The 16,535-nt window shown below is 46.1% G+C and overlaps 1 non-coding gene across 1 annotated transcript; it reads left to right on the plus strand.

Annotated features, from left to right (window-relative positions):
• The first annotated feature begins 1,449 nt into the window (after positions 1-1,449).
• LOC124658524 lies at positions 1,450-1,591 on the plus strand. The gene has a single exon (XR_006989253.1). It is a non-coding gene; the product is annotated as a small nucleolar RNA Z247 (small nucleolar RNA).
• Positions 1,592-16,535: the final 14,944 nt, after the last annotated feature.

Genomic DNA, 16,535 nt, shown 5'->3' on the forward strand with positions numbered 1-16,535 from the left:
CCTGGTGCACTTGTACTTGATTGCCAGCTCTTTGTAACCTAGACGCCATCCTCATACGATATGACGAAGCGGCATCGAGATGTATCTTGTGTTCCTTGACCAAATAATAAACACATATTATATAAGAGACCAGATGTAATAGGTATTTATCATGATTTGATTAGATCTGGTTGATGCAACTACTCCATCGCAGTGTGTCCCTTGGCGTTGAACCATGTTGACATGGCATGACTTTCGTCACGAGCATGCCGAGGAGCATCTCGGAGGCGACGGAGATAGCATGACGACATGCCTAGTGTCATTTCGTTGGTCACACTAGAGCGTCAAGTTGATGATGGTCGGCACACCAATGGGGGCAATGTAGGTGCCACCACGACGTGGGTCTCGACGTGTTACTAATTTTCCTTGCAGCAGCGCATGCACGTGCAGCTAACCAGCAGAGCTAGCATCCAAGCCCAGCTTGGAGCCACACAATAGCCACCAACAACACCATCAAGACATGGGGAATGATGACGCGGTGAGCAAGCGTGGCCAAACACGGTGGCACGACGAGCTGACCGAGGGTACAATAGGCGGTATGTTGCAGCTACAGAGCCTCGCGCATGATGTTGACTGTTAGAATATATTGTTAGTTGCTAACCAAATTAGTTGTTAATATCTAACAAGTTCAGATATAGAGATAGACTTACGTAGTTATCCTAGTTAGCTGTCATTCGTGTTGTACAAGATGTAATCTGTTGAACCATTATATAAAGAGCATACGGCCGGCCCTGGAGAGCTGTGCGATTGCCTCCCCAAACTCCTCTCTGTTTCGTTTTCTTTCATGGTATCAAGAGCGTAGATCGCATCCACTCCACGCCTTCCGCAATGTCTTTCTCCACTGCCTCTTCCTCGTCAACCGCTGATGACGCGACCAGCTTCTTCTCGAGCGGTCTCTCCGGCAACTTCGCCTCAAGCTCTGGCGGAGGCTCGTCATCGTCCGGTGGCCCGTTCAACTTCGCCACCGTCGTCACCCTCAAGCTGTCAGCGGAGAACTATCTCCTCTGGCGCACAAAGGTCGTCCCTGTGCTCAAAAGCCACCTCCTCATGGGCTTCATCAACGGGCGGCTCCCATGTCCGTCCCAGCTCATCGCCAACCCACAGGCGGCTGAAGCCGGAGCTCCGAAGGAAATCCCGAACCCTGCGTATCGGGCCTGGATGCAGCAAGATCAGGCGCTCCTCTCCGCCATCCTCACCAACGCCGACGACGCGGTTGTCGGCATGCTGATGAGCGCCATCACGGCCAGGGAGGCCTGGACCATCCTGGAGAACGCCTTCGCGTCGCAGTCCACAGCGCGCTCGATGCAGCTCCGCTTCCGGCTATCCACGATCAAGAAAGGAGACATGCCGGTCTCCGTCTACTTCAACCGGGTGAAAACCCTCAGCGACACCATGGCCTCGATGGGGAAGCCACTTGAGGACGAAGAGATAATCTCCTATCTCCTTGCTGGCTTGGACAGCGACTACGACCCCTTGGTCGAGGTCGTCACGGCGCCGCGCGCAACGCCGATCCAGCTGCGTGATCTGTATGCGCAGCTCCTCAGCACCGAGTACCGCATAGAAGGGCGCAAGGCGGCGGACATCAGCCACTTCTCCGCCAACCTCTCCTTCGGCTCCAAGCAATCAGGTGGTGGCGGTAAGTTCTACCGTTCTGATGGTCGTTCTCTGCCTCCGATCAAGCCACCTTCCAACAGCGGCGGAGGGGGCGACTCCTTCAACGGCAGCGGCGGAGGGGGCTACTCCTCCAATGGTGGCGGCTACTCGCGCGCCCCTGCATCAGCACCTCCCTCCAACGGCAGCGGCGGAAACTACTCCGGCAACTCGTCGGGGAACGGCACCGGCAATCGCCCGGTGTGCCAACTCTGCGACAAGGTGGGGCACATCGCCTCACGCTGCTTCAAGCGCTTTAAGCGTGACTTCCTCGGAGTGGGGAACAACGGTAGCGGCACTTCTCGCCAAGTCGCCGCTGCCACACATGCTCCACAAGGCCACGGACATACTCCATCATACCCCGTCGACCCCAGCTGGTACGCCGACACGGGAGCTACAGACCACCTCACCAACGACCTCGACAAGCTCGCCGTGAGGGAAACCTACCATGGCCATGACCAAGTTCACACCGCCAACGGTGAAGGTATGCAAATTCATCATATTGGCCAAGGCATCCTTCCAACTCCATCTCACTCCCTTCGTCTCACCAATGTGTTGCATGTTCCTTCGGTCACTCGTAGTCTTCTTTCCGTTAAGAAACTCACTCGTGATAATCCTATTTTTGTGGAATTTCATCCAAATGATATTTTTGTGAAGGACCGAGCAACGCGGGAAATTCTACTTAGAGGGAGGTGTCATGGTGGCCTATATCCGTTGAAGCCACCAATAATCAAACAAGCTTTTGGGAGTATTCGAGTGTCTAGAGAACAATGGCATTGTCGTTTCGGTCATCCTGCTTCACAGGTGGTCCAACATATTCTACATCATAGTGATCTTCCTTCGGAGTCTAGTCGTAATAATGCAATTTGTGATGCATGTCAGCAAGGCAAAAGTCACCAATTGCCTTTTCCTCTTTCTAGTCATGTAATAAAAGCTCCCCTTGAGCTAATTCATTCAGATGTGTGGGGCCCTGTCCAAATTTCTGTTAGTGGACACAAATATTATGTCAGTTTTGTTGATGCCTATAGTCGTTTTACATGGTTGTATCTCCTCAAACAAAAATCTGATGTATTTCAAGTGTTCCTTCAATTCCAACGGCATGTTGAGCGTCTTTTGAATCATAAAATTATACATGTTCAAACGGATTGGGGTGGCGAGTACATTAAGCTCAACAAATTCTTCTCGGACCTTGGTATTGTGCATAGAGTATCTTGCCCCCACACACATCAACAAAACGGTACCGCTGAGCGCAAACACCGCCATATAGTTGAAACTGGTCTCACTCTTCTCGCTCATGCTTCGATTCCGTTTCGCTTTTGGAGTGATGCATTCTCCACAGCGTGTTTTCTTATTAATCGTCTTCCTACTCGAGTCATTCACATGAAAACTCCACTCGAACGTCTCTTAGGCGAGGTTCCCGATTATACCTTTTTCAAGGTTTTTGGGTGTGCTTGTTGGCCTCATCTCCGTCCATATAACAATCGCAAACTTGAGTTTAGATCCAAAAAATGTGTTTTTCTTGGGTATAGCTCTCTTCACAAAGGCTACAAATGTCTTCATATTCCAACTAGTCGCATTTACATTTCCCGCGATGTTGTATTTGATGAGTCCAATTTTCCATTTGCTAGTCTTCCATCCGTTGACACCAATATTCCCACGTCCTCCACTCCCTGCCTGCCTGGTCAATTTAATGATTCTGCATATTCCCCTGTGTTACTTCCTAGTTATGGCGCAGGAACAGGTCGTGGTATGCAGCTTCACGTTGACGAATCATCGTTGCATGCATCTGCTTCAGGATCCAGTGCATCCATGCACGTCGATCCGCCTGATGGCTTGCCGGATGTGGCCTCCGCGCGTGTCCCGGCTAGCCCAGGCTCTGCTACTGGGTCGTCCGATCCAGACGGGCCACCATCACCTGGTGGCCTCTCCCTGTCGTCCAGCCCGACTGCGCCAGCATCTTCAACTGGTCCAACGTCCCCTGCACCACCATCTGGACCAACTGAGACAGCGTCCCCTGCACCACCATCTGGACCAGTTACGAGGCTACGTAACAACATTCGTTGCCCGCGTACGCGTACGGACGGGACCGTGGCCTGGCTTGCTCGCTGCATGGCACATGCAGTCTCCACCGCAAGCGCTGAACCGCGTGACTATCGCGTTGCTCTCGGCGTGCCGCACTGGCGCGTGGCAATGGACGCAGAATTTGATGCGTTGCTGAAGAATCGGACTTGGCAGCTTGTACCTCGACCTCCTGGTGTCAACGTCATCGACTCCAAATGGATATTTAAGGTAAAACACCACGCAGATGGTTCTATAGAGAGATATAAGGCTCGTCTTGTGGCGAAAGGGTTCAAGCAGCGTCAAGGACTGGACTATGATGATACTTTTAGTCCAGTGGTAAAGCCAACGACAATTCGATTGCTCTTGTCCTTGGCGGTTTCTCAGGGTTGGTATCTTCGTCAACTAGACATTCAGAATGCCTTCCTTAATGGAGTACTCGAGGAGGAGGTGTATATGCGGCAGCCACCTGGGTATGAAGATCCATCCAAACCTCATCACTTGTGTCGTCTTGAGAAAGCTCTCTATGGTCTTAAACAGGCGCCCCGAGCTTGGCATGCTCGTCTCAGTTCTGTCCTTCGCACACTTGGTTTTGCCGCATCGACTGCTGATTCTTCGTTATTCATCTTTCGACGTAAGGAGGTGGTCACTTTTCTGCTTGTGTATGTGGATGATATAATTGTTGTCAGCTCATCTCCACATGCCCCTGATACACTTATTCAGGAGTTGAGAGCTGAATTTGCGGTCAAGGATCTTGGTGTGCTTCATTTCTTCCTTGGTATTGAGGTTATTCGTCCCTCTGTTGGTGGTCTTTTGTTGTCTCAGCGGCAGTATGCGTCTGAGCTTCTTCGACGGTCTGGTATGATTAAAAGTAAACCTGCTCATACACCCATGTCTGCCTCAGATAAACTCTCTGTGATGGATGGTGAGCTCCTTTCACCTGATGATGCCACGTTATACCGCAGTATTGTTGGCGGTCTCCAGTATCTCACCATCACACGGCCTGATCTGTCATTTGTTGTCAACCGTGTGTGTCAGTATCTTCATGCTCCTCGTGACAGTCATTGGTCTGCTGTCAAACGGATTCTTCGCTATATCAAGTTCACCATGTCTACTGGCTTGTTGCTTCGCCCTTCCTCCTATGACTTGTTGTCTGCATTTTCTGATGCTGATTGGGCGGGCAATGTTGATGATCGGCGATCAACCGGGGGATATGCTATCTTCTTTGGTGGTAACTTGATCGCCTGGAGTGCTCGCAAACAGGCTACAGTATCCCGATCTAGTACCGAGTCAGAGTACAAAGCACTTGCTAATGCCACAGCTGAACTTATCTGGGTGCAATCTCTTCTTGGTGAGCTTGGTGTTCGGCAGTCTCGAGCTCCGGTTTTGTGGTGTGACAATATTGGTGCCACTTATCTCTCTGCAAACCCGGTGTTTCATGCTCGTACAAAGCATATTGAGGTTGATTTTCACTTTGTACGCGAGAGAGTTTCTCGGAAGCAACTGGAGATTCGGTTCATCTCTTCCAATGATCAAGTTGCTGATGTCTTCACCAAACCTCTCCCACTTCCAGCTTTTCAATGGTGTAAGCGCAACCTCAACCTGTTAGACGGTTGAGGTTGAGGGAGGGTGTTAGAATATATTGTTAGTTGCTAACCAAATTAGTTGTTAATATCTAACAAGTTCAGATATAGAGATAGACTTACGTAGTTATCCTAGTTAGCTGTCATTCGTGTTGTACAAGATGTAATCTGTTGAACCATTATATAAAGAGCATACGGCCGGCCCTGGAGAGCTGTGCGATTGCCTCCCCAAACTCCTCTCTGTTTCGTTTTCTTTCATTGACATCTGCAGGCTGTGGTTCAGGAGGCCGGTATCCGCGCAAGGTCGAGCGGTTCGCCTGCGCCAGGAAAGACTCAGTGGCAATAGAATCACGACGAATGCCAAGGCGGTGGCATCACACACATAGTGCCAAACGGCTACACGGCCAACCTGGTGACTCTATAGGGATGGACATGTGTGTATCTATCCTTGCAACTTAGCCAAACGACTAACTACATCGACTTGGAGGTGGACGACTTCAGGGAGAAACTAGCCACGTTGACCCACACATATCCTCGCTAGCCACATTGATTGCATGCATGTATATATATCTACTGATACACTTTTATTATTGACTCCGGCTCCATCTTGCTATCCGCATAAACATGTATTAGTAGTATTTTTTTTAGGAACACGTGCTAGTGATACTAATTAGTTAGCTTCATCGATGCCACGAGTGATTCAAACAAGCAGCACACGCTTTGTAGAAAATAAATATCCACTCTACTCGGCAGCCCACAATGTTAGATTTCACCATAATCAATCAGTCGGCAATATTCCAGTGTAGCGGTAAGGATGAACTTGTCGACTATAGCTAGGATTAGTTAGGGAAGAAGGGAATTAAACATCAGGTGTGCATGCATCGATCACATGCCCATGCAAGCCCATTTTTTGCATCGGGTCACATTGAGCCTTCTTGTACTGCAGCAATTGCATGTCCGTGCTATGCCATGCAAGCCCATATTTGCATATAGTATTTTCATTTTCAAGGTTTTCATGGTAACGTTACGATCAGAAGTGATGAATATATATCCAGCTTTGTTTTAATAAAGCCAACCTAACCTCATTGTTTTGGAATGGCCGATTGATGCCCAAATATCTCCTGATGGATTAAGGTTTCGTGATTTGCTCCTCACGCATCTGGACATGGTAGGACATCTTCGCCATCACCAACCGGCGCGGGGAAGCAGGCCGCTGAGAGAATTTTTGCATCTGACGCATGGCAGCACCCAACAGAACTCAGGAAAGACGCGAAGCCATCATTTCCTCATGTTGAAAGTCGTTCGCTGGCCTCCGCACGACAGAGAGGACGAAGTTGCAGTGGTGGCACGACGAGTGCGCGGGAAGCGCCATAGCTGTGTAGGGCTGGGCGGAAGTTGAGAATGCACGATTAGGTTGCACAGATGGCGTCCAATGGCGTGTAGGGATAGCCATGTGTGTAGTTGTCTTGCATCTCGCCCAAACGGCTGAACTACTCACGCTAGTCATCTTCTGGAGCATGCATGCACCGGCCTGGAGGTGGACGCTCACCACGCTAACCACCATAAGTATTCGTGGTGATGAGGATCTGTGTCAGCATGAAATTATCTTTTTCTTAACCTATGTGTATCACATATATCCGCACGATTGTTACCTGCTTATTCTAATTGCCCGCAAAGTATATACATATCTAACTAAAATATGATTAAATATTATCACCGGTTCTAGCATTCACGCATGCATGTTAGTAAGATTGATGTATTATATAGGTGGTCCACCCACACATACGCTAGGCTAATGTACATGAGATCTCAATATACAATAATATACCGAGCTGGTACATGCAACCTCAGATGCCAGCTTCCATCCCAATCAATGCGCAAGTGTTGGAATCCATGGGCTTTATGTTAGAATGGGCTGGATTCACATACTAGTAATCTGAGAGTATGCAAGTGGCTAGACTGGTTGGGTGAGACTTTAGTCCCACCTCGCCAATCTACAAGAGTTTTGGCCACCTTATAAGGGGAGGTCTCTTGCTACTCTTAGATGAGTTGTATGGTGCAAGTCCTAGCAGAATGTCAGCATGTAATAGCGCGTGCGCTCGCGTGAATATTCGCGACTTATGACTTATCCAACATGAGAACACCAATTAAATAAGTGTCCAACTTATAGGCCTAGGTTATCGAAGTCAGTGCTAGTAAAACATTAGCATGTAATAGCGCGTGCGCTCGCGTAAATATTCGCGATTTATCTGACGAGGTGCGGTGGTGGAGATGATGGTGATGATGATCCCAATGAAGTCCAGCTCGATGACGGTGACGATGGCGACGATTTCCCCCTCCGGAAGTGGCGAGGGTGCTCCTCGACAATGCCCTCCAGGCAGCAATGCACACAGCAAAGGCCCTTTGCCGTGCCGATTTTTGCCGTGCGCCGAGACACGGCGAATGCTTCGCCGTGTTCCGAAATGCCTTTGCCGTGTATTTTTAGGACACAGCAAAACCTATTTTTCCTGTAGTGTAGGCACTGCATGCACATACGCAAGATCGGTCCATCCAGCCAACCTTTTCTGGTTCAACACGCCGTGCTGTGTAGTCTAGTTGTAACTAGTCATGACTAGTCTTCCTGTAGTGTAGCCCTAGAAAGACATTGATGATCTTTCATTTTACTCTGGCATACAAAATAGAAAATAAAACAAGTTGCAGATTGAAAACAAATAAGAATAAGATCTATCACACTAAAAAATATTTAAAATTGAAACATCACTTGAATTGGTGGAAGAATTATGACTCTGGGAGTTCTTTCTCGGGATTGTGGAAGCGAATATAAGCAAGTCAGATGTTTCAAAATATTTTGAACAATTTATTGTGATGTAGCTCCGGAGAAAAAAAGTGATTAATTTCATAATGATGTGTGAATTTGAATAACCTGCGTGGACTGATAGAAAATTATATGAGCAAGAACAATTGCGAGGGGCATGCCTATGAATATCTCTTAGCAATGAAGAAAACACCAATATTGTCATAAGTACCAACGATATCCTAGTGATTCTCAATCATAAAGATTGATGCAAACCAAAATTCCTAAGTATTTTCGTACTCCCTTTTTCAGTTATACCTTTCTATATGTTTCTGGAGTTCATACCGTGGGAGAATTTTGGTTATACCTTAAATTTTTGTACTTCATAAAAAAACTAAAAACAAAAACGGAAAAAACAGTGGGACCGCCCCAGAACAATTGCGAGGGGTGCACCATGACATAGGGGGTCGCTCGTTCGATTGCTTTGTAAGGGTGCACCCTTCTTCTAATTGTACCTGATTTCATGACAATGACAGAACATGTTGAATATTTGCGCATCGTTGAACATATTGATGATAGTCACCCACTTTTTTTTATCAAATCATCGTTGAACAAGTGCAACAAGCAAAGGAACAAGCAAGATAGTAAGAGTAAGGAGCGGGACAACCGGATGGCGCGGAGACGAGGCGAGGTTCGTTTCCCGCAGTTCCTCTCACAAAAGAGAGTACGTCTGCGTTGAGGAGGTGCTAGCCTCACACAAGAGGCTAGGCGGCCACACCACGAAGGAAGGCCCCACCTTCTTCCTTGAGAGAGCTCCACAAAGGGGCTCCCCTTCTCCACTAAGACACCGGTCGAGGCGGTGATTCCTTCACAAGGTTGGGGCGAGCTCCACACCACAAGGAGGCTCCCAACAACCCATGGAGCTAGTACAACACCAAGCTAGCATCCATGGATGCACTTCCTCCAATGTCCCACCATAGGAACCCTACCACCAAGATCCACTAAGGAATATCAAGTATTGGTGAAATCTCTCTTGGTAGAACTATAGATCGGGGTCTCCTCCACCACTCCTCAAAGTTTGGGCAAGATTGGTTGGATGGTTGGGGAGATCCACTATGTTTAAGCTCAGCAACAATAGAGGAGAGAGAGAGAGGAGAGATAAAAACGAACTGGGGAAGAAGGGCCCCTTAAATAGGCTCCTCCAAATCCAACCGTTATGCCCAGTTTTTGCCTAAGCGGTACTACCGCTTTGGGTAAGCGGTACTACCGCTCTGAGTTCGAAATCCCACAGATCTGGTCCACGTGGACACAGAGCGGTACTACCGGTCGCGGTACCGCTCGAGGTACCGCAATGGGGTCCAAACCTTACTGGATCCAAAGCGGTACCACAGCGGTACCGAAGCGGTACTGCCGTAATTAGTTACGGTACCTGGGTGATACGTCTCCGACGTATCGATAATTTCTTATGTTCTATGCCATATTATTGATGATACCTACATGTTTTATGCACACTTTATGTCATATTCGTGCATTTTCTGGAACTAACCTATTAACAAGATGCCGAAGTGCCGGTCCTCGTTTTACGCTGTTTTTGGTTTCAGTAAATCCTAGTAACGAAATATTCTCGGAATTGGACAAAACGAAGACCCAGGGGCCTATTTTTCCACGGAGCTTCCGAAGACCGAAGAACATACGAAGTGGGGCCACGAGGTGGCCAAACCATAGGGCGGCGCGGCCCAGGTCTTGGCCGCGCCGACCTGTGGTGTGGGCCCCTCGTCTGGCCCCCGACTCTGCCCTTCCGCCTACTTAAAGCCTCCGTCGCGAAACCCCTGATGCGAAAAAACCACGATACGGAAAACCTTACTGAGACGCCGCCGCCGCCGATCCCATCTCGGGGGATTCTGGAGATCTCCTCCGGCACCCCGCCGGAGAGGGGATTCATCTCCCGGAGGACTCTACACCGCCATGGTCGCCTCCGGAGTGATGAGTGAGTAGTTCACCCCTGGACTATGGGTCCATAGCAGTAGCTAGATGGTTGTCTTCTCCTCATTGTGCTTCATTGTTGGATCTTGTGAGCTGCCTAACATGATCAAGATCATCTATCCGTAATTCTATATGTTGTGTTTGTCGGGATCCGATGGATAGAGAATACCATGTCATGTTAATTATCAAGTTATTACACATGTGTTGTTTATGATCTTGCATGCTCTCCGTTTCTAGTAGAGGCTCTGGCCAAGTTTTTACTTTTAACTCCAAGAGGGAGTACTTATGCTCGATAGTGGGTTCATGCCTCGCATTGACACTCGGGACGAAGTGACGAAAGTTCTAAGGTTGTGTTGTGCTCGTTGCCACTAGGGATAAAACATTGGCGCTATGTCCGAGGATGTAGTTGTTGATTACATTACGCACCATACTTAATGCAATTGTCTGTTGCTTTGCAACTTAATACCGGAGGGGGTTCGGATGATAACCTCGAAGGTGGACTTTTTAGGCATAGATGCAGTTGGATGGCGGTCTATGTACTTTGTCGTAATGCCCAATTAAATCTCACTATACTTATCATGTCATGTATGTGCATTGTTATGCCCTCTCTATTTGTCAATTGCCCGACTGTAATTTGTTCACCCAACATGCTTTTATCTTATGGGAGAGACACCTCTAGTGAACTCGTGGACCCCGGTCCATTCTTTAATACTGAAATACAAATCTGCTCGCAATACTTGTTTTACTATTTTCTCTCGCAAACAATCATCTTCCACACAATACGGTTAATCCTTTGTTACAACAAGCCGGTGAGATTGACAACCTCACCGTTTCGTTGGGGCAAAGTACTTTGGTTGTGTTGTGCGGGTTCCACGTTGGCGCCGGAATCTCCGGTGTTGCGCCGCACTACATCCCGCCGCCATCAACCTTCAACGTGCTTCTTGGCTCCTCCCGGTTCGATAAACCTTGGTTTCTTTCCGAGGGAAAACTTGCCGCCGTGCGCATCATACCTTCCTCTTGGGGTTGCCCAACGAACGTGTGAAATACACGCCATCAAGCATATTTTCTGGCGCCGTTGCCGGGGAGATCAATACACGCTGCAAGGGGAGTCTCCACTTCCCAATCTCTTTATTTTGTTTTTGTCTTGCTTTATTTTATTTACTACTTTGTTTGCTGTATTATATCAAAACACAAAAAAATTAGTTGCTAGCTTTACTTTATTTACTGTCTTGTTTGCTATATCAAAAACACAAAAAAATTAGTTACTTGCATTTACTTTACTTACTTCATCATGTTTCCTTTTAATTTTACCACAAAGAACATACCGGTAGGACAAGGGTCTATAATTGGGAGGAACAATATAGAAGAATTTTTCACCCATGTTAGTACCGTTGAAGATTTTGAAGATAGACACTTGGTAGAACTTGCTCCTACTTATGAAATTGCTGCCGCTCGCTTTAGTTCGCTCGTTGGAAACTAAATTTGTTAATCTAAATCCTATAATCCAACACATGTTTCTTACACTTGGTGATATGGAAGAAGGGGAAAAGAAAGATTTTGTTTTAGAAACCCTTCTTAGAGAATTTGGTGGTCTAGCAAGAGAAGCTAGAAAGGTCTTTGCTAAATTTAATATGCTTGGTTCTCATACTAATTTTGTTAGTCTCCTTGAAAAGATGGACATGGATAGAATAAGATACACTAATAATATTAATGATGGTGGGGAGATCAAAGCACCCATACCATGTAAACTCCTAGCTATGAATGATGCACTAGAACATAACTATGCTTGGCTTGTTCCTGAAAATTTGTTCGATGAGAGTAGCAAGCCCAAGACTAATGAAAAGGAAGACGCTGAAACTTATGTATCCAATATACTATGCATGGTTTTGAAAACTCCAAACCCCTCTGTAGGTGCACCACCCTTCGATAATACTTGAGATACACTTTCTGCGCCTAGCTGAAAGGCGTTAAAGAAAAGCGCTTATGGGAGACAACCCATGTTTTTACTCCAGTATTTTTGTTTTATATTTGTGTCTTGGAAGTTGTTTACTACTGTAGCAACCTCTCCTTATCTTAGTTTTATGTTTTGTTGTGCCAAGTAAAGTCTTTGATAGAAAAGTAAGTACTAGATTTGGATTATCTGCGCAGTTCCAGCATTTCTTTGCTGTCACGAATCTGGGTCTATCTCCCCGTAGGTAGCTCATAAAATTACGCCAATTTACGAGCATGATCCTCAGATATGTACGCAACTTTCATTCAATTTGAACATTTTCGTTTGAGCAAGTCTGGTGGCCTAATAAAATCCATCTTTACGGACTGTTCTGTTTTGACAGATTCTGTCTTTTATTTCGCATTGCCTCTTTTGCTATGTTGGATGAATTTCTTTGATCCACTAATGTCCAAGTAGCTTTATGCAATATCCAGAAGTGTTAAGAATGATTGTGTCACCTCTGAACATGTGAATTTTTATTATGCACTAACCCTCTAATGAGTTGTTTCGAGTTTGGTGTGGAGGAAGTTTTCAAGGATCAAGAGAGGAGTATGATGCAATATGATCAAGGAGAGTGAAAGCTCTAAGCTTGGGGATGCCCCGGTGGTTCACTCCTGCATATTATAAGAAGACTCAAGCGTCTAAGCTTGGGGATGCCCAAGGCATCCCCTTCTTCATCGACAACATTATCAGGTTCCTCCCCTGAAACTATATTTTTATTCGGCCACATCTTATGTACTTTGCTTGGAGCGTCGGTTTGTTTTTGTTTTTTGTTTTGTTTGAATAAAATGGATCCTAGCATTCACTTTATGGGAGAGAGACACGCTCCGCTGTAGCATATGGACAAATATGTCCTTAGGCTCTACTCATAGTATTCATGGCGAAGTTTCATCTTCGTTAAATTGTTATATGGTTGGAATTGGAAAATGATACATGTAGTAAATTGCTATAATGTCTTGGATAATTTGATACTTGGCAATTGTTGTGCTCATGTTTAAGCTCTTGCATCATATACTTTGCACCCATTAATGAAGAAATACTTAGAGCTTGCTAATTTGGTTTGCATATTTGGTTTCTCTAGAGTCTAGATAACATCTAGTATTGAGTTTTGAACAACAAGGAAGACGGTATGGAGTCTTATAATGTTTACCATATGTCTTTTATGTGAGTTTTGCTGTATCGTTCATCCTTGTGTTTGTTTCAAATAACCTTGCTAGCCTAAACCTTGTATCGAGAGGGAATACTTCTCATGCATCCAAAATCCTTGAGCCAACCACTATGCCATTTGTGTCCACCATACCTACCTACTACATGGTATTTATCCGCCATTCCAAAGTAAATTGCTTGAGTGCTACCTTTAAAATTCCATCATTCACCTTTGCAATATATAGCTCATGGGACAAATAGCTTAAAAACTATTGTAGTATTGAATATGTACTTATGCACTTTATCTCTTATTAAGTTGCTTGTTGAGCGATAACCATGTTTCGGGGACGCCATCAACTATTCTTTGTTGGATATCATGTGAGTTGCTATGCATGTCCGTCTTGTCTCGAAGTAAGAGAGATCTACCACCTTTATGGTTGGAGCATGCATATTGTTAGAGAAGAACTTTGGGCCGCTAACTAAAGCCATGATTCATGGTGGAAGTTTCAGTTTGGACATATATCCTCAATCTCATATGAGAATAATAATTGTTGCCACATGCTTATGCATTAAAGAGGAGTCCATTATCTGTTGTCCATGTTGTCCCGGTATGGATGTCTAAGTTGAGAATAATCAAAAGCGAGAAATCAAAAATGCGAGCTTTCTCCTTAGACCTTTGTACAGGCGGCATGGAGGTACCCCATTGTGACACTTGGTCAAAACATGTGCATTGCAAAGATCCGGTAGTCCAAGTTAATTAGGACAAGGTGCGGGCACTATTAGTATACTATGCATGAGACTTGCAACTTGTAAGATATAATGTACACAACTCATATGCTTTATTACTACCGTTGACAAAATTGTTTCATGTTTTCAAAATAAAAGCTCTAGCACAAATATAGCAATCGATGCTTTCCTCTTTGAAGGACCATTCTCTTTACTTTTATGTTGAGTCAGTTCACCTATTTCTCTCCACCTCAAGAAACAAACACTTGTGTGAACTGTGCATTGATTCCTACATACTTGCATATTGTACTTGTTATATTACTCTATGTTGACAATTATCCATGAGATATACATGTTACAAGTTGAAAGCAACCGCTGAAACTTAATCTTCCTTTGTGTTGCTTCAATGCCTTTACTTTGATTTATTGCTTTATGAGTTAACTCTTATGCAAGACTTATTAATACTTGTCTTGAAGTACTATTCATGAAAAGTCTTTGCTTTATGATTCACCTCGTTTACTCATGTCATCACCATTGTTTTGATCGCTGCATCCACTACATATGTTTACAAATAGTATGATCAAGATTATGATGGCATATCACTTCAGAAATTATCTTTGTTATCGTTTTACCTCGCTCGGGACGAGCGTAACTAAGCTTGGGGATGCTTGATACGTCTCCGACGTATCGATAATTTCTTATGTTCTATGCCATATTATTGATGATACCTACATGTTTTATGCACACTTTATGTCATATTCGTGCATTTTCTCGGAACTAACCTATTAACAAGATGCGAAGTGCCGGTTCTCGTTTTCTCGCTGTTTTTGGTTTCAGAAATCCTAGTAACGAAATATTCTCGGAATTGGACGAAACGAAGACCCAGGGGCCTATTTTTCCACGGAGCTTCTAGAAGACCGAAGAACATACGAAGTGGGGCCACGAGGTGGCCAAACCATAGGGCGGCGCGGCCCAGGTCTTGGTCGCGCCGACCTGTGGTGTGGGCCCCTCGTCTGGCCCCCGACTCTGCCCTTCCGCCTACTTAAAGCCTCCGTCGCGAAACCCCCGATGCGAAAAAACCACGATACGGAAAACCTCACCGAGACGCCGCCGCCGCCGATCCCATCTCGGTGGATTCCGGAGATCTCCTCCGGCACCCCGCCGGAGAGGGGATTCATCTCCCGGAGGACTCTACACCGCCATGGTCGCCCTCCGGAGTGATGAGTGAGTAGTTCACCCCTGGACTATGGGTCCATAGCAGTAGCTAGATGGTTGTCTTCTCCTCATTGTGCTTCATTGTTGGATCTTGTGAGCTGCCTAACATGATCAAGATCATCTATCTCGTAATTCTATATGTTGTGTTTGTCGGGATCCGATGGATAGAGAATACCATGTCATGTTAATTATCAAGTTATTACACATGTGTTGTTTATGATCTTGCATGCTCTCCGTTTCTAGTAGAGGCTCGGCCAAGTTTTTACTTTTAACTCCAAGAGGGAGTACTTATGCTCGATAGTGGGTTCATGCCTCGCATTGACACCGGGACGAGTGACTGAAAGTTCTAAGGTTGTGTTGTGCTCGTTGCCACTAGGGATAAAACATTGGCGCTATGTCCGAGGATGTAGTTGTTGATTACATTACGCACCATACTTAATGCAATTGTATGTTGCTTTGCAACTTAATACCGGAGGGGGTTCGGATGATAACCTGAAGGTGGACTTTTTAGGCATAGATGCAGTTGGATGGCGGTCTATGTACTTTGTCGTAATGCCCAATTAAATCTCACTATACTTATCATGTCATGTATGTGCATTGTTATGCCCTCTCTATTTGTCAATTGCCCGACCGTAATTTGTTCACCCAACATGCTTTTATCTTATGGGAGAGACACCTCTAGTGAACTGTGGACCCCGGTCCATTCTTTAATACTGAAATACAAATCTGCTGCAATACTTGTTTTACTATTTTCTCTCGCAAACAATCATCTTCCACACAATACGGTTAATCCTTTGTTACAGCAAGCCTGGTGAGATTGACAACCTCACTCGTTTCGTTGGGGCAAAGTACTTTGGTTGTGTTGTGCAGGTTCCACGTTGGCGCCGGAATCTCCGGTGTTGCGCCGCACTACATCCCGCCGCCATCAACCTTCAACGTGCTTCTTGGCTCCTCCTGGTTCGATAAACCTTGGTTTCTTTCTGAGGGAAAACTTGCTGCTGTGCGCATCATACCTTCCTCTTGGGGTTGCCCAACGAACGTGTGAAATACACGCCATCACCGGGCAGTACCATGGGCGGTACTACCGCTCGCAAGCGGTACTACCGCTCCAGGTACCGCAGAACTGCAGAGCGGTACCGTGGGCGGTACTAGTAGGGGTAGCGGTACTACCGCTACTAGTACCGGTAGTGCCGGTCTGGCAAAAACTGGTTTTCTCCCCTTTTTCTCTCCAGCCATGTCACCTCGCGATACACACACAAAACCAGAAAACCTATAAGCTACGCTTCAGTCCTCCGACCTTGACGTGTTCAGCGAGGTCACAGTGCACTTGCAAATCTAACAATGATACTCA

This window comes from Lolium rigidum, chromosome 5, assembly GCF_022539505.1.
Source record: "Lolium rigidum isolate FL_2022 chromosome 5, APGP_CSIRO_Lrig_0.1, whole genome shotgun sequence".
NCBI lineage: Eukaryota > Viridiplantae > Streptophyta > Magnoliopsida > Poales > Poaceae > Lolium > Lolium rigidum.